The sequence below is a fragment of the Somniosus microcephalus genome, unplaced genomic scaffold (assembly GCF_052327205.1).
Source record: "Somniosus microcephalus isolate GS21.2 unplaced genomic scaffold, FLI_Smic_1.0 unresolved_chr1, whole genome shotgun sequence".
In the NCBI taxonomy this organism is placed as follows: Eukaryota; Metazoa; Chordata; class Chondrichthyes; order Squaliformes; family Somniosidae; genus Somniosus; species Somniosus microcephalus.
This window is the reverse complement of record NW_028225179.1, coordinates 88729221-88750379: the sequence shown is the minus strand read 5'-3', so window position 1 is coordinate 88750379 and position 21159 is coordinate 88729221. Positions and strand designations below refer to the sequence as shown.

Here is a 21159-nt window from a genome sequence, read left to right as displayed (position 1 = left end):
CACAGATCTGCATCCACAGCTGATGTGCAGGACGTCTCTCTCGGTGGAAGTGAAGGTCACGGTGGCTCTGAACTTTTATGCAAGCGGCTCCTTCCAAGCCGCTGCTGCGGACATAGCGAACATCTCCCAGTTCGCTGCGCATCGCTGCATCCGGCAGGTCACCGATGTACTTTACGCGAGGAGACACCAATTCATCTCCTTCCCCATGACCCGACAGAGGCAGGAGCAGCATGCAGTCGGATTTGGCAGGATCGCGGGCCTCCCCATGGTGCAGGGCGCCATTGACTGCACGCATGTGGCTATGCGGGCACCTATCCACAATGCCGAGGATTACCGCAACCGGAAGGGCTACCATTCCCTAAATGTACAGCTGGTGTGTGACCACAGGCAGCGCATCCTAGCTGTCAATGCCCGCTTCCCAGGAAGCAGCCACGATGCATTTATCCTGCGCCAGACTACTGTGGCTGACATGTTCGAGGCACAGACTCCACCAAGGGGATGGCTTATCGGGCACAAGGGCTACCCTTTGTGTACATGGCTCATGACCCCGCTCCGCGCGCCCAGGACCCCAGCGGAGGAGGCATACAACGAAAGCCATCAAGCCACAAGGAACATCATCGAGCAAACGATAGGCGTCCTCAAGCAACGGTTCCGCTGCCTGGATCGTTCCGGAGGATCTCTTCAGTATTCGCCGGATAGAGTCTCCCAGTTCGTCGTCGTGTGCTGCATGCTGCACAACCTGGCTATCCGCAGGACTCAGGCACTGCCACCTGGCATTGCACCACCACCTCAGGAGGAGGAGGAGGAGGAGGAGGAGGAGGACCAGCCCAGGAGGGAGCGACAAGGGCCAAGGGCCGTCCGCCGGGGGCTTAATGATCGACACTTCTAGGCCCCCTGTCAGGGAATGGCCTGTGGCAATGAACGCACCTGAGGCAGCCGCTCCGCAAGCCCTCAGCCGGTTAACGCAACAACCACTTCAAACATGACACCTGGACATGCTGAATAAATCAAAAGCTTTATTTCACAAACTCAGGGCCCTTCCCACATGAAACAGAAAAACAGACAAGACCCCCAAAAAACAGTCAAAAACATCTGTCACTCCCAAAACCTGGGGAGGACTAACAAAACTTGCCCATCCAAAAGGCCTTCAACAGCGGCCTTACAAAAATAAGCCCCCCCCCCACAACAGAGACACCCCCATGAAAACAAAAAATGCCTTGATCCTCGGCCTTAACAAAATAATGCCCCCCACAACACAAGCCCCCCAATATAAAAGAAACCGCTCTCACCACACTCTAATGGGTGTGCCGAGAGGGCGAGTCCTTAGACAGGCTTCTCCGGCCCCTGGCCGACCTGCTGCTCCGCCTCAACCTGGGCGCTGCGGGTGTGGCGAGGCTGGGGGAAGGCTCATGAGGGCCACAAAGCGTGTCGGCAGATGCCCTTGGGGGTCGGCCTAGACGAGGCCTGGCCCGGGAGGGGCCGGCTGCTGACTGCTGCAGCTATGGCTGGGCAGCATCAGTCTTAGCAGCAGCTCGTCGCACCTTGGCTGGGGGAGTGGCAGTGTCGGCAGCACCATTGGGGGCAAGCTGGCTGATGGCAGGTGCGCGCTGCTCGCCAGAGACACTGGCACTCGGCCGGGCTGGCAGTGTAGCAAGCGCAGCAATCTGGGGGAGGCCAGACCGCTGTGCTGCAGCAGGGCGGCGGGTGCCATGGCAATGCCTCCGTGCCACAGCGAGTGTGGCAGAAGTGAGTGCCCGAACTGCCCTGGTATGTGCCCGCATCAGCTCTGCCAGTGTGTGGACGGCACCACTCATCTCGCGAGTCGCGTCCTGCGCTGCCACCAGTTGCTGCACACCCGCGTCCTGCGCTGCTGCGAGTTGCTGCACACCCCTGTCGTGCACTGCGGCCAGCTGCTGGACACCCCTGTCGTGCGCTGCCGTGAGTTGTTCGAACCCCCTGGCCTGTGATTCCCCGAAAGCCACCACACTCTGAGCCAGGGACTCAATGGCGTGAGGCATCTGTTCGACCACCCCCATGAACTCTTGGTGGCGCCGCTCAGATGCCGCCGACATCTCATCGAGGATGCGCACCCCCTGGGCGAGGACCGTGTCCGGACTGGAGGGCGGACTCTCCCTCCGGGGAGAAGGCCGCCGAGCTGGCCGACCCTTCCCGCGTGCGTTGACCCCACTTGGGCCAGGTTCTGCCCTCCCCTCCAACACCTCCCCCCTCTGGGGAGAAGGCTGGCGTGCTGCCGGACCCTTCCCGCGTGCGTCCACCCTACTGGGACCAGCTTCGGCCCTCCCCTCCAACACCTCCCCCTGGCTCTCCTGCAGGCCAGACGTCTCCCCTCCATTGCCATCCCCTGGCGCGGAGGAGGGTTCCCCCGATGTGCCGCCTTCCTCCTGGTCCTCGACGTCCTCCTCCTCCAAGGGCCTGGCTCGCTGCGTTTCAGGGACCACCTCCTCCTCACCAGCTGAAAGCAGGAAGGCACAAGAGTAGCTTTAGAGTGAGGATAGGCCGTTAGCGAGGGAGGCCTGAGTGGTGCATTATGCGCATTTGTCGGTCAGTGGGAAAGGATGTAGATCTGAAGCGCGAGGGCAACGAGAGAGGTGCAACCGGTCATGTCCTTACCAGTGGGTACCAGTACAGGGTCCGCCTCGCCGATCGCGACAGGGCCAGTCACCCGGCCACGCATGAGTCGTGCCACGCTCTCCTCCAGATCAGTGAGCGCCTGGTACTCAGGACGGCCTCCACCAGTGACAGCCTGGCTCCTTACATTGCTCGCCAGCTTGGCCTGCAAGAGCAAGGACGTCCTCTAAGTACAGTGTGGTGCCCTGTCGCTGTGTGCACTGCCTCCCATGGTGGAATAGCTTGGCCAGTGTGGTGCCCTTTTGCTGGGTGCACTGCCTCCCATGGTCGAATAGCTTGGCCAGTGTGTTAAGTGCAGAAAGTGCTATTGATGAACATGCAAGTGCCATTGCTGCGGGAGGAGGGCTGCCCATTAGGCCTTTGAGGTCCCTTTGCCCATAATGTGAGGTGCACATGCAAGGATGAGGGGGACACTGGAAAGGGTACTCACCTTCACCATCCGAGTGAGGTCGTTGAACTTCTTGCGGCATTGGTCCGCACTCCTGGGGACATCACAGGTGGATGACACCCTGTGGGCGATTTTGCCCCAGGCTCTCCTGTACTGGCTCCTGGGAGCCTTCCTGCCACTGTCCGGGCACAGGATCTCTCTTCTCTTCTCCACACCATGAATGAGCACACTCAGAGCATGCTCTGAGAAGCGCTGCGCTCGCTCACGGGCCCTCTCCATTGCTCCAGGCGCTATTTTGGCACACCAGTAGTGCTGAAGCCTAGCTGCAGGGCTCCAGTATGCAGGGCGTGGCAGCAGTCAAAGTTGACCCTTCCCCCTTTAAGAGCTGGCCGGCGTCAGGGTGTCTGCTGTCAATCAAAACATGACCGCACCTGCGCTGCGCCCGGCTTCGGCGTTATTAGGCCGCATCGCCGGCTTAGCGCCGGAACACAACATTTCAACGCCAGTTTCAGCGCTCAGCCAAACTTAGGGCCAACTCTACTGAATTTCGGCGATGTGGCCTACACTTTCCGGCGGGCGCTAACTTTAGCGAGCGCCCGACTTTAGCGCCCCAAAAGTGTTCAGACTGAATTTCTAGGCCTGAGTGTCTCCGCTTCCACCAGTTCCGTCAGCAGCGAGTTACAGGTCATCACAACTCGCTGCATAAAAAGCTTTTCCTCACAACCCCTGTATCTCTTGCCCAAAACCTTAAATCTGTGTCCCCAATCCTTGTATCATCAACGAGTGGGAACAGCCTTTCCCCGTCTAGCCTATCCAAACCCGTCATAGAAGATAGGAGTAGGAGTAGGCCATCGTCCCCTCGAGCCTGTTCCACCATTTAATGAGATCATGGCTGATCAACCAAATTCAGTACCCTGTCCCTGCTTTCTCCCATAATCTTGTACACCTCTATCAAATCACCCCTCAACCTCCTTTGCTCTAATGAAAACAAATCCAGCTTCTCCAACCTGTCCTTGTAGATAAGATTCCCCCATCCCCGGAGCTATTTTGGTAAATCTCTGCACACTCTCCAGGGTCTTCCCATCCTTCCTAAAGTGTGGTGACCAGAAGTGGACGCAATACTCCAGTTGTGGCCTAAACAGTGCTTTATAAAGGTTCAGCATAGCTTCCCTACTTTTGTACTCAATACCTCTATTTATGAAGCCCAAGATCCCATATGCTTTGTTAACCACTGTCTCAATATGTCCTGCCACCTTCAGGGATCTATGCACATTAACTCCCATGTCCCTCTCTCCCTGCACACTCTTTAAAACTGTGCCATTAAGTGTATATTGTCTCTCCCTGTTTCTTCTGCCAAAATGCATCACCTCACATTCCATCTGCCACTTTTCTGCCCATTCTGCTAGCCCCCATTCTGCTAGCCTTTCTATGTCCTGTTGCAGTTGATTGGTATCATCTTCACTGTTTGCCACACCTCTAATTTGGTGTCATTGGCGAATTTAGAAATTCTACTCTGTATTCCAATATCCAGGTCATTTATATATATCAGAAAAAGCAGTGGCCCCAGCACTGACCCTTGGGGAACACCACTGTCTACCATCCTCCCGTCTGAAAAACAGCCATTTACCACAACTCGCTGTTTTCTGTCCTTGAGCCAATTCCTTATCCAAGCTGCCAATGACCCACCTATTCCATGAGCCTTATTTTTCTTAACCAGCCTTCTATGTGGTACTTTGTCAAATGCCTTCCAAGCAAGGGAAACAATTATAAAAATGGGTGTTGGAACAGGTATTTGGGTTTCGAACATCTGCAGCCTGTATACTGGAGCTGTATCGTGTTTGAGTCCCCGACTAAACTCATAAGCTTCTGTTGTACTGGCTGTAAGTGTATATTTAATTACTGTATACTGAATCATTCTGTGATACCTGACATTAAATGTTATGAAGCCTAGTGACTTGAGGATAAATTACCAGTAGGAACACACCCACTTACCCACCTTCTAACATCAGGATAATTAAAGGATAAAGATTGTGTTTTTATATAGGCAGTGAAGCTCACAACATATAAATGATCAACTGTAATCCTTATTTTAGTAAATCTGTCTGACAATAGGACCATCTCTATCAATAATGTGCAGATCATCATTGTCAGGTGTTTTGTTTGTCATCGCAAATGGGGAAAGTTTTGCTGGAAAAGCTGCAACAGAGACATCTCCAGCCCGCAAGGAGCAGGGGCGGGTCTGAGCTCCCTTGACATAAGGGGGCGGGAGATTAGTGGTTATGGTGCCGGGCTGGCAACCCAGAGTCTGTGGGTTCGGATCCCACCAGGGCAACTGCTGCAACTGAATTTAATAAATCTGCCAATTGGTGGCCAGTGCCAGAAATTCACTATGATAAGGGTTGAAGAACAAAAACTCAACTGCTTCAGAAATGTCCTCGAGGAATGGGAACCTACCACTGCTAGAGCGTCTATGGCACATGGACCTCTAGTCACACGCTACACACTTGACTCGTTTCTGTCCGATGAACAACTAAGCATGTTGACAGAAACTCCCAAATATGTCCAAATCCCGAAGGACCTTGACACAATAAGACTGGACAAACTCCCACAGAAAAACACACTTGCTTCACATATCCGGATGCGCACACACATCCATTGATAAACTTGGGTCACACACAAACCCACACACAGAGAAATGCCCAAAACATGAAGAAAACACAATGGGCTCGACATTGCGGTTGGAGGCGTACCTCCGGAGTACACCACCAATCCGTGAAAGAATGACGAAAGTACCTGCTGGCAGCCAGGCTGCAAAGACTTGTGATCTCAGGCCTGGAGGCAGAGGGCAGCGTCATGGCCCACGGATCTCAGAGACGCAGGTGGTGCGGAAGAATACCTGGGATCACGTGGGCCTGGTACTCCAAACAATATACAGAATTCCATTTCAATCATTTATGAAGTGAATCCCCTAATGGGATGCAATGGAATTGCTAAATCTAGTAATTACACAATGTATAGAATTGGAATTTTTCGTATAATTACCTTCATTCCATCAACCTGATTAAACATTTACATTTTTGACAATAATTTTATACATCATTAAAACTGCAATCCGGGCCAATATTTGCATAAACTCATTTTATATGGTGTATGTGCATTATTTAGGATATCGGAATGCTTAATTAAAGCCTTAGATATTCCCTTACGCTGATGCAAACAGGCCCTGAGACTGCTTGCATCAACCATAAGACTTCATTGCACAATCGCTGGCCAGTCGCTGGGTAGATATCGCAACTCTGCACCAGTGATTGCTTTTCCGTAGCCCCCGTGGATGGCCTGTCGATGCATTCATTGACAGGGTGCAAGTTCCGGAATACGTTGGCATATTTTGAGAGTACTCGTCATACACACTGCAATTTCAGGACTACAAGGCTCCAGACCAAGAACTGGAGAGTGGGATTAGGCTGGATAGCTCTTTTTCGGCCGGCACAGTACTGATGGGCCGAATTGCCTCCTTCTGTGCCGTAAATTTCTATGATTCTACGCCAATTTTAACCTATCAACCTATTACAACAAAAGATGCAGCAGGTCAAAAGCTAAATACAGTATATTAAATAAAAAGCAGGGACCCCTGTAAGTTATTTTGCTTTTTTATCTTTTATTTCTCCTACACTTTACACTCATATCATTTCATGAATGTGACAGATTGTAACATGAAAAAGTCTTGCTATTGGGAGGGGTGAATAATTTAACTTAAATCGAACATCTTAGAGGCCATACCAAATGCACACAGCCCATTGTGGCGCTGTAGGTGGAGCATTAAGCAAATTTAATGGATTAAATGCAAATGCTTTATAAGGCACAATTATGTTTTTGGTAAACGGCATGTGTGATACATTACAGATGATCATGGAAGTAATTACTTTGTTTAGTTTAACATTGAGAATAAAAGCACGCCGACAAATATTGCTGTAATGTGAACACTGACATATTGGAATGAACGGATGTAGTTTGAACCAAAGGGAATAGAACATTGCACAGTGATGCAGGAGGGGGCGCTCCTCCAAGGTTGGAGCTGAGGAACTTTATTGAGGTGGTAGAAGGAAGCTTTACTCTGCATCCTGACTGGCCTGCACTTGGTACTAACGCTGGGTATCAGAGGAAGAGTGATTCTGAGGGGGATTGACAGGGTAGATGCCGAGAGGCTGTTTCCCCTGGCTGGAGAGTCTGGAACCAGGGGGCACAGTCTCAGGAGAAGGGCTCGGCCATTTAGGGCTGATGAGGAGGAATTTCTTCACTCAGAGGGTTGTGAATCTTTGGAATTCTCTACCCCAGAGAGCTGTGGATGCTCAGTCTTTAAGTGTATTCAAGGCTGAGATCGATAGATTTTCAGACTCTAGGGGGATCAAGGGATATGGGGATAGGGCGGGACAGTGGAGCTGAGGTCAAAGATCAGCCACGATCTTGTTGAATGGCGAAGCAGGCTCGAGGGGTCTTATGGCCTATTCCTGCTCCTAATTCTTATGTTCTTAAGAAGCTTTGCAAAGCTGACAGATTTTAGAACACACGATCATTACAGCAATGGATTTGGTGTAACTGCAAGTAGCAGGCTGCCTGATGCGGGTTACAGTTGTTGGGTGTGGGGTTATAGAAAGGTCTTAAATGCGATAAATATCACGCTGACATAAAACGAAAGACAATGGCCCAGACATTCGGGTCCCAACGCGTGAGTATGGACGGAGTACTCGCGCGTGGACCCAATGGAAGTGCCGGAATCTTGAATGCACTACGCATGCGTGGGAAACCGGCACTTCTGATCCTCTGAACCAAGGGGTTCAGAGGTCGAATGCGTGCACGCGGGATTCTGCGCGTGCGCGTTGAACTTTCTTTTTTTTTACAGGTTTTAACGTGCGGGTAAGTCTGTACATTATAGAAATGTAAAAAGCAGCCGTAAGGACTTCATTTTCAAAGGTAAGTGATCAATTATTTAAAATTAAAACATTTTTTCCACAGGTTTTTTACTTTTAAATACTTTAAAGCAAGGTAAGTTTATTTTTAGCCCCGTTTATTTATAGAATTATTTTTTCAAAAATTTAAATTTTTGTTTAAAATAGTCATTTATAGTTTACTAGCTGGGGGTGCCCAGCGTTGCCAGGGCAATTTTGGGCCATGTGGTCTCCCTGCCCCTGTCTGTCCCCTCTCTCTCTCTCTCCCCCTCTTCCGCTCTCCCTGTGCTCCCCTTTCCCTGTGCTGTCCTCTCCCTCCCTCCCCTCCCTCCCCTCTCCCTGCCTAGTGCCTGAGGCCCGGTGCCATTGTGATAGCGGCTGTGCGGGGCCTGGCGCTTGAGGCGCGGCCGGGCTGTTGGGCCGAGACTGACCCGAGCTGAGCTCCCCCGCGGATCGTGCGGCTGATGGCCGGCCGCTGCCGCTCCCCCGACCGCTGTGTGTGTAGGGCCGAGCGGTTGCGAGGCACGGCCCGAGTGAGCCCAACTGACCTGCCGCTCTGGCGGGGCAGGAGCGGGATCAGGAGCCACAATGTGGGGGTTTCTTTTACTGCTGCTGTCCCTGTGGGGATGGCAAAAATGGCGGCGAAGTTTAGGGAGACTGAAGGATTAGGGCCCGCCTGTGACGCACTGATTGGTCAACCATCAGGTGAGTGAACTGTAGGATTGGTCAAGCAGCACGTCACTCAATGCTAATGAGAGGTAGGATTGGTCAACCGCTAATGAGTGGAGTTTTGAGGATTTTTGAACGTTTTTTTGTATACTGTCCAAACAATTTTTGTCTGACGAAAAAGTAAATATGCCTACAAGAGTCCCCTAACGATAAGCTTTCTTTCAATATAACATACGTGTAGGTACGCTCTATAACTTTTGATTGTATAGCCGGACAGACAGACGGACAGAGAGACAGACAGACAGAGAGACATACCGGTTTATATATAAAGAAGATTTACAAAGTGTGATGTTTCTAAAACATTTATTTGAAGGTAAAGTACAGTTTTACAGCCTCAGCATTTATACGTTTTGACAGGTCTATCTGTCAAGACTTATGAATGGAGCATTCCCTGCTCCGATTGGCTGCCTGTTACTCACGTTATCCCAGGGGACGCTTCGCACTAACTACACCCCTGGGACATGCCAGCATAGCGCGCCGGCCTCTGGGACAGGCCTCGGAGAGGAATTCCACGCAGGCCAAGAGGTCAACTGCCGGCATGCTAGGTAAGTGTAGGTCGGGGGCTTGCATCCGCGGGAAGCCCCCGACCTGAATTTCTGGGCCATTAAGAGTGACGTAATAATCACTCACTACGCACTTGGTTGAGCATAAAGCAAGGCTTTAATCGACTTGTAACAAAACATGGAGGTCCAGTTAGTAGTCACTAGCTTCCTGTTTCCAGATTGTCTCTGTTGGGCCCACGCCCGAGTATTTATACTCCTCGGACGGCGCCCTCAGCTGGCCGTTCAGCAGTACTTCCTGAGTTACTTCTTGTAGAAGTTGCGATTTATGACATTCTTCCTCCCTAAAAGGTTTGGAAGTCCAGTGTTCCTTTAACAGACTAGGCGGACCAAAAATAGCCATAGTCATTTAGCTTTCTGCTTGTGACCGGAAGGCACGTCTCCCCGGACCGTGTCCTGGTCCCTGGGTCGCTTGGCCTGTTGGCAGAGTCCGCGTCGTCTTGATCGTCCTGTGGAGGACTGGGAATATCATGACTCCGGGTGCGGGTCCCCACAGGCGCAGAGCTGGCCTCATCCTGGGTCATAGCTGGAGATTGTCCAGTGTCCTGGTTTCGGGTGGCCATCCTACGGGGAGCGTTCGGCTCCCTGAGTTGATCCGGTAGCACTGCCGGCAGATCCCTCGATGTCCCAGGTAGGGCATCATCTTCACAGGGGTGCGGAGTGTTGACATCATTGTCATGGGATCCTTCATCATTCGGGCCCATGTGACCGGTTGGGCAGGGAGCCAGATCTCTGAGCGAGACGGTGGCCCCCCGGCCATCAGGGTACCGCACGTGCGCATACGTGGGGTTTACCTCCATTAACTCCACCTCGTCAACGAGAGGGTCGTTCTTGGCAGACCGGACAAACCTCCGGAGTAGCACAGGGCCTGGAGCCACCAACCATGACGGTAGAGATGTCCCATGTGTAGAGCGATGCCGGAACTTGAAGAATCGCTCATGAGGCGTGACATTAGTGGATGTGGAGAGAAGAGAACTGATAAAGTGTAACACGTCGGGGAGCACAGTTTCCCACTGCTGGTCTGGTAGGTTGCATGACCTCAGTGCCAGACGGACAGCGTTCCAGATGATGGCATTGTATCGTTCAACCTGTCCGTTGCCGATTGGGTGATATGGTGTCGTCTTACTCGAGGCGATTCCCCGTTGGGAGAGATAACCTTTAAGTTCACGCGACATAAAGGAGGGACCCCGATCCGTGTGGATAAAATTGGCCGTCCCGCAAAGGGAAAAGACTTGATCGAGGCATTTGATTATCATAGAGGTAAGCATATTAGGACAGGGGAAGGCAAAGGGAAAGCGTGAATACTCGTCCACCATTGTAAGTAGGTAGGTGTTCCGCATCGATGAAGTCAATGGCCCTTTAAAGTCTATGCTGAGCCTCTGCATAGGCTGCATTGCATGTATGAGTAAGCCATCTGATGGGTGGAGGAATTGTGGTTTCAATTCTGCACAAATCCTACAGGAAGAGCATGTTTTCTTTACGTCCTCCGTTGAGAATGGTAGATTTTTGGAGCGCACAAAGTGCAACATACGGGTAACACCAGGATGGCATAAGTCCATATGCAGATCCGCCAGAGTCGACGTTGACATTGAAGAGCAAAATGCCCTTGTGAAGATATCTGGGGCCACATTCTGTTTGCCGGGTCGGTAATGGATAGTATATCCAAAGGCGGCCAGCTCCATCCTCCAGAGTTGAATTTTATTATTTTTGACTTTCATGCACTTCCGGTTATCCAACATGAAGGCCACGGAGCGCTGGTCAGTTATGAGCGTGAAATGACGCCGAGCAAGAAAATGATGTCACTGAACGGCTGCAGGGCATTCTGAAGGGGGAGGGTGAAGTCAGAGGTCGTGGTTCACATTGGGACCAATGACATGGGTAGGAAGAGGGATGAGGTCCTGCAGCAAGAATTTAGGGAGCTAGGTAGCAGATTAAAGAGCAGGACCTCAAAGGTTGTAATCTCTGGATTACTCCCGGTGCAACGTGCTAGTGAGTATAGGAATAGGAGTATAGAGCAGATGAATGCGTGGCTAAAGAGTTGGTGCAGGAGGGAGGGCTTTAGTTTCCTGGATCACTGGGCCTGCTTCTGGGGAAGGTGGGACTTGTACAAGTCGGATGGGTTGCACCTGAACCAGAGCGGGACAAATATCCTTGCGGGGAGGTTTGCGAGCACTGTTCGGGGGGGTTTAAACTAAAATGGCAGGGGGTTGGGAACCTGAGCACGGAGACAGAGGAAAGGGAAACAGGGATAAAAGCAAAAGATAGGAAGGAGAAAAACAAAAGTGGCAGTCAGAGAAATCAACGGTTTAAATCAAACGTGGCCACAGTAAATAATAATTCTAATAGGTCTAAGAGCATTAAAAAAACAAGCATGAAGGCTTTGTGTCTTAATGCGAGGAGCATTTGTAATAAGGTGGATGAATTGGCTGCGCAAATAGAGGTAAACGAATATGATTTGGTTGGGATTACGGAAACGTGGCTCAAGGATGGCCAAGACTGGGAACTCAACATCCAGGGGTATTCGATATTCAGGAAAGATAGGCAAAAAGGAAAGGGAGGTGGGGTAGCATTACTGGTTCAAGAAGGGATTAATACAATTGTAATGAAGGATATTAGCTCTGATGATGTGGAATCTGTATGGGTAGAATTGAGAAATACTAAGGGGAAAAAAACATTTGTGGGAGTGGTATATAGACCTCCCACAGTAAGGCGGAGGTTGGGGATGGCATTAAAAGGGAAACTAAAGAAGCGTGCAATAAGGGCACAGCAGTCATCATGGGTGACTTTAATCTACATATAGATTGGGCCAACCAAATTAGTAACAATAATGTGGAGGAGGAATTCCTGGAGTGTTTACGGGATGGTTTCCTGGACCAATATGTCGAGGAACCAACCAGAGATCAGGCCATCTTAGACTGGGTATTATGTAACGACAAAGGATTAATTAGCAATCTTGTTGTACGAGGCCCCTTGGATCTGAGCGATCATAATATGATCGAATTCTTCATTAAGATGGAGAATGAAATAGTTGACTCGGAGACTAGGGTCCTCAATTTAAATAAAGGAAACTACGATGGTCTGAGGAGCGAGTTGGGTAGGATTGATTGGGGAATGGCACTCAAAGGGTTGACGGTGGATAGGCAATGGCAAACATTCAAATACCGAATGGATGAGCTACAGAATTTGTTCATCCCAGTTTGGCATAAAAATAAAACAAAAAAGGTGACTCAACCGTGGCTAACAAGGGAAATTAGGGATAGGATAAGATCCAAGGAGACGACATATAAATTGGCCAGAAAAAGCAATAATCCTGAGGATTGGGAGCAGTTTAGGATTCAACAAAGGAGGACAAAGGGATTAATTAAGAAAGGGAAAATAGAATATGGGAGTAAGCTTTCAGGGAACATAAAAGCTGACTGTAAAAGCTTTTATAGATATGTGAAGAGAAAAAGATTGGTGAAGTCAAGCATAGGTCCCTTACAGTCAGAATCAGGGGAATTTATAATGGGAAACAAAGAAATGGCAGACCAACTAAATTCATACTTTGGTTCTGTCTTCACAAAGGAGGACACAAATAACCTCCCAGAGATGCCGGGGAACATAGGGCCTGATGAAAGGGTGGAACTGAAAGAAATCAGTATTTGTAGGGAAATGGTGTTAGGAAAATTGATGGGACTAAAGGCCGATAAATCCCCAGGGCCTGATAATCTACAACCCAGGGTAATTAAGGAAGTGGCCCTAGAAATAGTAGATGCATTGCTGGTCATCTTCCAGAACTCGATAGACTCTGGAACAGTACCCATGGATTGGAGGGTAGCTAATGTTACCCCACCATTCAAAAAAGGTGGTCGAGAAAAAGCGGGGAATTATAGACCGGTAAGCCTGACATCGGTAGTGGGGAAAATGCTAGAATCTATTATAAAAGATGTAATAGCAGAGCACTTGGTAAGCAGTGACAGGATCGGACAAAGTCAACATGGATTTACAAAAGGTAAATCATGCTTGACTAATCTACTGGAATTTTTTGAGGATGTAACTGGTAAAATAGATAAGGGAGAACCAGTGGATGTGGTGTATTTGGACTTTCAGAAGGCTTTCGATAAGGTCCCACATAAGAGATTAGCGTGCAAAATTAAGGCACATGGGATTGGGGGCAAGGTATTGACTTGGATAGAGAACTGGTTGGCGGACAGAAAGTAAAGAGTTGGAATAAATGGGTCGTTTTCCGAGTGGCAGGCAGTGACTAGTGGGGTACCGCAAGGATCGGTCCTAGGACCCCAGCTGTTCACAATATATATTAATGATCTGGACGAGGGAATTGGATGTAATATCTCCAAATTTGCAGACGACACAAAGCTGGGTGGGAGGGTAAGCTGTGAGGAGGATGTCGTGAAACTCCAGTACGATTTGGACAGATTGGGTGATTGGGCAGAAACATGGCAAATGCACTATAATGTGGATAAATGTGAGGTTATCCACTTTGGTGGCAAAAACAGGAAGGCAGATTATTATTTGAATGGCAATAGATTGGGAGAAGGGGAAGTGCAAAGAGACCTGGGCGTTCTTGTGCACCAGTCGCTGAAGGTAAGCATGCAGGTGCAGCAGGCGGTTAAGAAGGCAAATGGTATGTTGGCCTTCGTAGCAAGAGGGTTCGAGTACAGGAACAAGGATGTCTTGCTACAGTTGTACAGGGCCTTGGTGAGACCGCACCTTGAGTATTGTGTGCAGTTTTGGTCGCCTTACCTGAGGAAGGACGTTCTTGCCATGGAAGGAGTGCAGCGAAGATTCACCAGGCTGATACCTGGGATGGCAGGAATGACGTATGAGGAGAGATTGTGTCGATTGGGCTTATACTCATTGGAGTTTAGAAGATTGAGAGGGGATCTCATCGAAACTTATAAAATTCTGTGAGGCCTGGACAGGCTAGATGCAGGAAGGGTGTTTATGATGGCCGGGGAGTCCAGAACCAGGGGTCATAGTCTAAGGATAAGGGGTAAGCCATTTAGGACTGAAATGAGGAGGAATTTCTTCACCCAGAGAGTGGTGAACCTGTGGAATTCTCTGCCACAGAGGGCGGTGGAGGCCAGTTCATTAAATATATTCAAAAAAGAGTTGGATATATTTCTTAAGTCTAAAGGAATCAAGGGATATGGGGAGAAGGCAGGGACAGGGTACTGAATTTGAATGATCAGCCATGATCTCATTGAATGGCGGAGCAGGCTCGAAGGGCCGAATGGTCTACTCCTGCTGCTATCTTCTACGTTTCTATGTTTCTATGACTCCATTGGCGTACAGCCTCGATGATGGCTGTAGCCTCCTTCTCGATGGGGGGGGGGTGGGGGGGTTAATGGAGCTCGCTACCCTGCAAGGTACTGGATAGGAATGCCACGGGTCGACCACCTTGATTCAAAGTATCCGAGATCGCCACCTCCGATGCATCGCATTCGTCCACAAAAGGCAGGTTTTCGTCGATGGAGCGAAGCATGGCTTTCTCCAGCTGTCGTTTGAGTAGGTTGAAGGCAGAAATAGCCATTGCTTCCAATGGAAAAGACTTCGCATGAAGCAGGGGCTGTATTTTATCAGAGAAGTGAGGTATCCACTTTGTGTAATAAGCAAACATGCCAAGTGCCCGACGAAGAGAGCCAAGATTTGTAGGGGGAGGGAGCTCCTGAAGTGGACGAAGTCACTCTGGGTCCGGTTTAATAACACCGTTGCCCACCCAGTAGCCAAGAATGTTCACTGATGGCACCGATTTCACCGATTTGGATTCGTTTAACGTTAAGTGGCGACGACGGAGAATGTCAAAAAATCTCTGAATATTGGCGTCATGCTCCTTTTGATCATGGCCGGCAATAGTGATATTGTCTAAATATGGAAAGGTATCCGTCAAGTTCTCTTGCTGGGCTAGGTCATCCATTGCCTGTTGGAAGACGGCCACCCCATTGGTGACCCCAAATGGAAGGCGACGAAATTGATAAAGCCGACCATTGGCCTCAAAGGCCGTATACTTTTTGTCAGAGTCTTTCAGCGGTACCTGATGGTACGCGCTTTTTAAATAGAAGGTTGAAAATACCTTGTATTTGGCAAGGTTGTTGAACATGTCATCTATGCGTGGTAGCGGGTAGGCATCCAGATCGGTATATTGATTAATAGTCTGCGAATAATCAATACACAGACGTTTCTTATGTTGTTTTAAAGGTGTAGTGGCGCTTCTTAGTTTCCAAACAGGCAGGCCACTGGGCTGTGGGGCTTTTAACATCGAGTAGACGCGTGTCGAAATAAAACGTTCCCAAACGTAGCTTTGTCTTTTAAACGGTTTACTATAACACTTAACAAACAGAATTACAAAGCAAACACGTATAAACGAACACGGTCAAAAACTGTACTGCTCCAAACCTCACAGCTTCTGCCTCTTTCACCACGTGCAGTTTAAAACTGTAAGATGGCTGCACCCATGTGTGGCTTAGGGACTGTTCCATTGTGGCAAGAATGAAGGGGGTGTCGGACTATACTACTGGAGCAAGAAAATAGGGGGTTTCTTAATACAATAAGTCGTTCAGGTAAATTAACTGTATTATGCCATTTAGCCACTATTTTAAAGTATTTTCTTAAGCTTTTATGGCTCTTACATTCCGGCCCCTAATTGACTAGGCACATGAAGCATATCAATTACTCAAACATTAAGAGTCATAGGCCTAGAAATTGAGTGGGCTTAGCGCCCATTTTGCGGCGCTAGAGGGCATTGCGCTGGACTTACAGCCGGTTTTGAAATTGACTAGGGCCCAACATCGGCGTTACACCGGTAGCGCTGCGCCGGCACCGATGACGTCATCGGTGTGCGCAGCGTCCCGGTTGCCGTGGTGACGGGCCCCAGCGCCGAAATTCAGTTGCGGCCGCCTCGCCCGTGGCAGCCGCAACTAAGACTCTGGCAACAGAGTCTTGCACGACTTTGCGCCGGCGCATAAAGGTGGAGCGGCGGCCGGCCGCTTTCCCGCCGGCCGCCTGCCCGCACCTCCCTTCCCGGACGCCCCCACGCCCCCCCCGCGGAACAGATGCTTCTCGGCTGCGAGCCCGGCACTTCCCCGAGGTGCCGGGCTCATTTTTGTGAAGATTTTACCGGCCAGCGGGCGGGTGCAGGCAGCTCCTCCTTAACTTAAGGAGGAGGCCTGCACTTCCGGAGCCTGCCGCACCGCATCGGGCGCCGCAGCGCCGGAATAGCGCCGCAATGCGGCGCGTAGCGCCAGTTTTCAGGCGCAAACAGCCTTCAGTAGCGCCGGCAGCCGTTTGGGCGCGGCGCTACTGAATTTTTGGCGCGCACAGCGCGACTTAGCACCGGCGCTAAATTTCCGGCGTTAAGCCCCGGCGCAGCGCAACCTCAATTTCTAGGCCATAAACTAATGAGTTCAACATATTTACAATACAAGTGTCCACTTTTTTCTTGTTTGCATCATGGCTTCCTGTATTTTAAGCTGATTCCAACCTTCAATAGCTTCCCGTAGTTCTCTCTCCGCTCCGACGAAATTAGTGCCATTATCAGAACGCATAATGGACACCTGTCCTCTTCTACAGACAAAGCGCCGCAAGGCGTTAATACAGGAATCAGTGTCAAGCGTGTGTGCCACCTCAATATGAACTGCTCTGATGGTCAAACAAGTGAAAAGCACACCATATCTCTTGACAAGGCTCCGTCCTCGCTTTACCTCGAAAGGCCCGAAATAGTCCACCCCTACGTTTGTAAATGGGGGCTTGTCTGGTAACAAACGGTCTTCAGGCAGGTCTGCCATTTTCTGCTCCCCAGCTCTAGCGTGTAACCGTCTGCAAACAATACATTCAGAGAGTATTTTTCTTATGACGGAATTAGCTCCTGGAATCCAGTATCTTTGTCTTAGCTTCGCAAGCACGTGATTCCTCCCACTGTGTCCAATACTCTGGTGTATATGCTGAAGAATGAGAGTAGCAACCCGGAGGCCCTTAGAAAGGATAGCAGGATGCTTGGCCTCCTCTGGCATAGCAGATTTGTTTAGTCTCCCTCCCACCCTCAGTACTCCATCTTGCAGTGTAGGGTCCAGCTTGTAGATATGACTACCTTTCTTGATTGGAGTATTTTGCTGTAGAGCTTCGGTTTCTTCTGGGTATCTTTGTCTTTGACTGAAGCAAACTATCTCCTTCTCAGCCTTGGCCAAATCCTCCACGGTCAATGAATTCTTGCTCAATGTGGTCTTGTGCTGATGCATATACTGCTGTAGAAGCATTCTCTGCTTATCAGGGTTACTTTCAGACTGACTGATAGTGGCTCGGTACTCTTTTCTCTTACCGCTCAGGTGTAGCAGCAACTCTTTCAACCTTAGAAACCATGCAACTGCTTTCCTCAACTGGTGCCATCCTGAGAAATGGTTAACAAGCTTGTTCACTGTGTCAAAGTTCTCTTTCGTAGTTATGAAATTTACTGTGACTGATCTCTTGACTTCGACGTCGTCTTCAGTAATCTGACTTGGCATATCTGGTCTTTCTGGCCATGATCTCTCTGTTTCCAACAGATAACTTGGGCCTTGTATCCAAGTTTCACTCCTCATGAAGTTTTCAGCCTTCAATCCCCGTGAGGCTTGATCTGCTGGGTTTAATGAGGTGTTTACATACCTCCATTGAGATGGTTGTGTAGCTTCTCTAATGGATGAGATTCTGTTTGCTACGAAGGTCTTGAAGCGTTTCTTCTCATTCTCTATATACTTCAGCACCGTCGTGCTATCCGTCCAGAAGACAGATTCTTCTAATGGGAGCTGTAACTCTTTACGCATCACCTGGTCAACTTTAACTGCAACAACCGCTGCCGTCAATTCCAGTCTCGGGATGGTGACCTGCTTCAGCGGAGCCACCCTGGATTTTCCCATGAGGAAGGCACAATGTTTCTGGCCCTGTTGATTTGTCAGCAAGAGGTAGGTAGCCGTGCCATAGCCGTCCTCACTGGCGTCCGAGAAATGATGTAGTTGAGCCGTCTTTGTAACTCCAAAACTCGCGGGCTTGATGCATCTACTGACGTTGAAGCTAGAAAGTTGTTGCAAATCTGTCAGCCATCTGTGCCATCTCTGAGCTTGACCTTCTGGGATATCTTCATCCCATCCTCTCTTGTCTCTACACAGCTCTCGTAGCATCAGCTTCACCGGCAGAATGAGTGGTGCCAGGAATCCGAGAGGGTCGTAGATGGAACTGACCACGGAGAGAATCCCTCGTCTTGTGGATGGTCTTTCGTTCACCATTATCCTGAAGTTGAACGTGTCTGACTCGATGCACCATTGTACACCAAGAGCTCTCTCGATAGGAAGGACATCGTGGCTCAGGTCCAGATCTTTGACTTCAGTGGCTCTTTCCTTTTCTGGGATAGAAGCTAGAACTGCTCTGCTGTTGCTTATCCACTTAGTCAGATGGAATCCTCCATTCGAACACAGAGTTCTAAGGTCTCTTGACAGTGCGATGGCATCGTCTTCTGTTGACACGGACTTCAGACAGTCATCGACATAAAAGTTTCTGAAGATTGTCTCCACAGCCTCGGATGGTGCTTTGCCCTTGCCATCTTCTGCAGTTTTTCTGAGAGCATAGCTTGCACAGCTGGGAGATGATGTGGCTCCAAACAGGTGTACGGCCATTCTACATTCCACCATCGCTTCACTAACGTCGCCATCTGGCCACCAAAGGAAACGCAGAAGATCAGCATCTTCGTCAGGGATTCTGACTTGGTAGAACATTGATTCTATGTCTGCCATCATGGCAACGAGCTCTTGTCTAAACCTAGTCAAGACGCCAATGAGGGTATTAGTAAGATAAGGACCTTGAAGCAGCTGATCATTCAATGAAGTTCCTCTGAATGAGGCGGCGCAGTCAAACACTACACGGATCTTTTTCTTCTTTGGGTGATACACCCCGTGATGAGGAATGTACCAGACCCTTCCATCGTCTCTGTTCAACTGTTCTTCGGGCACTTTTACAGCATAGCCTTTCGCTATGATGTTTCTCATGAAGTCTTTGTAGTCTTCGTGAAAGTCGGGGTTCTTGTTCAGCTTTCTCTTTAGACTGATGGCGCGTTGCTCTGCTATGCAGCGATTGTTCGGCATCTTCGCGGTCTGTCTTCTCAGTGGCAAACCAATGTGATAGTGGCCATCAATGAACTGTGTAGACCTTGTCATCAAACCCATGAACTGATGGTCTTCTTGTGACATCTCTGTCTTTTCCTCACAGCTGCGTTCTGAGAAGTCTGCGTTGAACTGCTGTATCAACAGCTCTTCAATGCTTGCGATAGAGATGCGATTAACTGTGACGTTTTGTCGTTCCTCCTTGTTCGACTTGTGGCCATCATCTCTCCTTACCGGTCCATTGATTACCCATCCAAGGGCTGTCCTGACGGCGTAGGGTCCGTCATCCTTGCTGTTTATCACCTGCCATGGCTCCATAGTTTTGTAGGCATTGGTTCCAATTAATAGGCCAATTTCTGCTTCAATGTATGGGAGACGCACCTTTTCTAGGTAGGGCCATCTATCCACATCCTTCTGCAGGGCTAGGTTCCCTATTCTAACAGGAATCTCCCTCTGTGTGAAAACATTAGGCAGGTCTATGAAGTCCTTGTCTTCAAGTCCACACACTTCTAGGTCTGACAGGATATAGCTTTGCATTGACTTCTCATGACCCATGGTGCGTAATAGGATTTCTGTTCTTCTGCCTCTAACGTTCAGCTGTCGCATGAGTGATTCTGTGCAGAACGTTGCTGAACTACCTGGATCCATGAAGGCGTAAGTCTCCACAACCTTCTCACTCCTCTTAGACTTGATCCTTACTGGTACGATGGCAAGAATACAGTCACTGTCACCGGCCCCAGTGAGTCCACAAGTCTCTGGTTCCAGCGACACCAGAGCACTTGAAACAACCTTCTCGTCGGTATTGTTTTCTTCACTCTTCTTAGAGACTTGTTCTTCTTTATGGATATGCAGCAGACTGGGATGTTTCCGAGTGCACTCTCTGCATGTTGTTCTTTGCTTACAGTTTCTACTCAGGTGCCCCTGAGAGAGACATCCAAAACATAGGCCGTTGTACTTCAGGAATTCGATTCTGTCCTTATGTGGCTGTGCTTTGATGTCGCTGCAGAAATCCAATGTATGATTCTTCTGGCAGAATAAGCATGGCTTCTGAAAGGCATTAGCAGGCGTCACTGTGCTGCTCTTTTTGGGAGATGAGTTCTGGGGCCTTTCTTCCTCGGCCTGAGTGACGATAGTTGCAAAGCTGCTTCCCCTGGAACCACCTTTCCTGAGAGTCTTTGATTCAGCAGGCTTGGCTTTCACTCTTCCATCGGTGGTCGGGCTGACATCCTGGATGTTTCCAAACAATGGGTCCCTAGCAATTTTAGCCTGTTTGTCTATGAAATTCACTAAGTCTGCAAACCTGGCTCTACTTTTCCGTCTCTCCATTATCTCAAAGGCTGTTCTTCTCCATTGTTCTCTCATCCTGTAAGGAAGCTTAGAGATGACGATTCTCATAGTCGTAGGATTGTCCATCTCTTCCATGAATTCAACATCCTCCATGGTGTTGCGACATCCTATGAGGAAGAGAACATATGCGTTCAATGCCTCTCCGTCTTCCGATCTGATCTGTGGCCACTTGGTAGCCTTTTCGATATATGCAGTGGCTATCTTCAGCTCCTTACCATAGTGCTCCTGCAGCAACTTCCTGGCTTCTATGTATCCCCGGTCCGGTCTCATGTGTTCACAGCTTCTGACCAGGTCTTGTGGTTTATCACTGGTGTACTGTCCCAGGTAGTACAACTTATCACTGCTGCTCTCTGTCTTGGAGTCAATGGCTTGTTCAAAGGATCTGATGAAGGGCTTATACTTGAGTGGGTCGCCTT

The 21159-nt window shown here is 49.5% G+C and overlaps 1 protein-coding gene across 1 annotated transcript in view; it reads left to right on the top strand.

The window, feature by feature from the left end:
• LOC147095572 (scavenger receptor cysteine-rich domain-containing protein DMBT1-like) overlaps positions 1-21159 on the top strand; it is a 960763-nt gene that overhangs the window by 478938 nt on the left and 460666 nt on the right. The window lies entirely within an intron of this gene.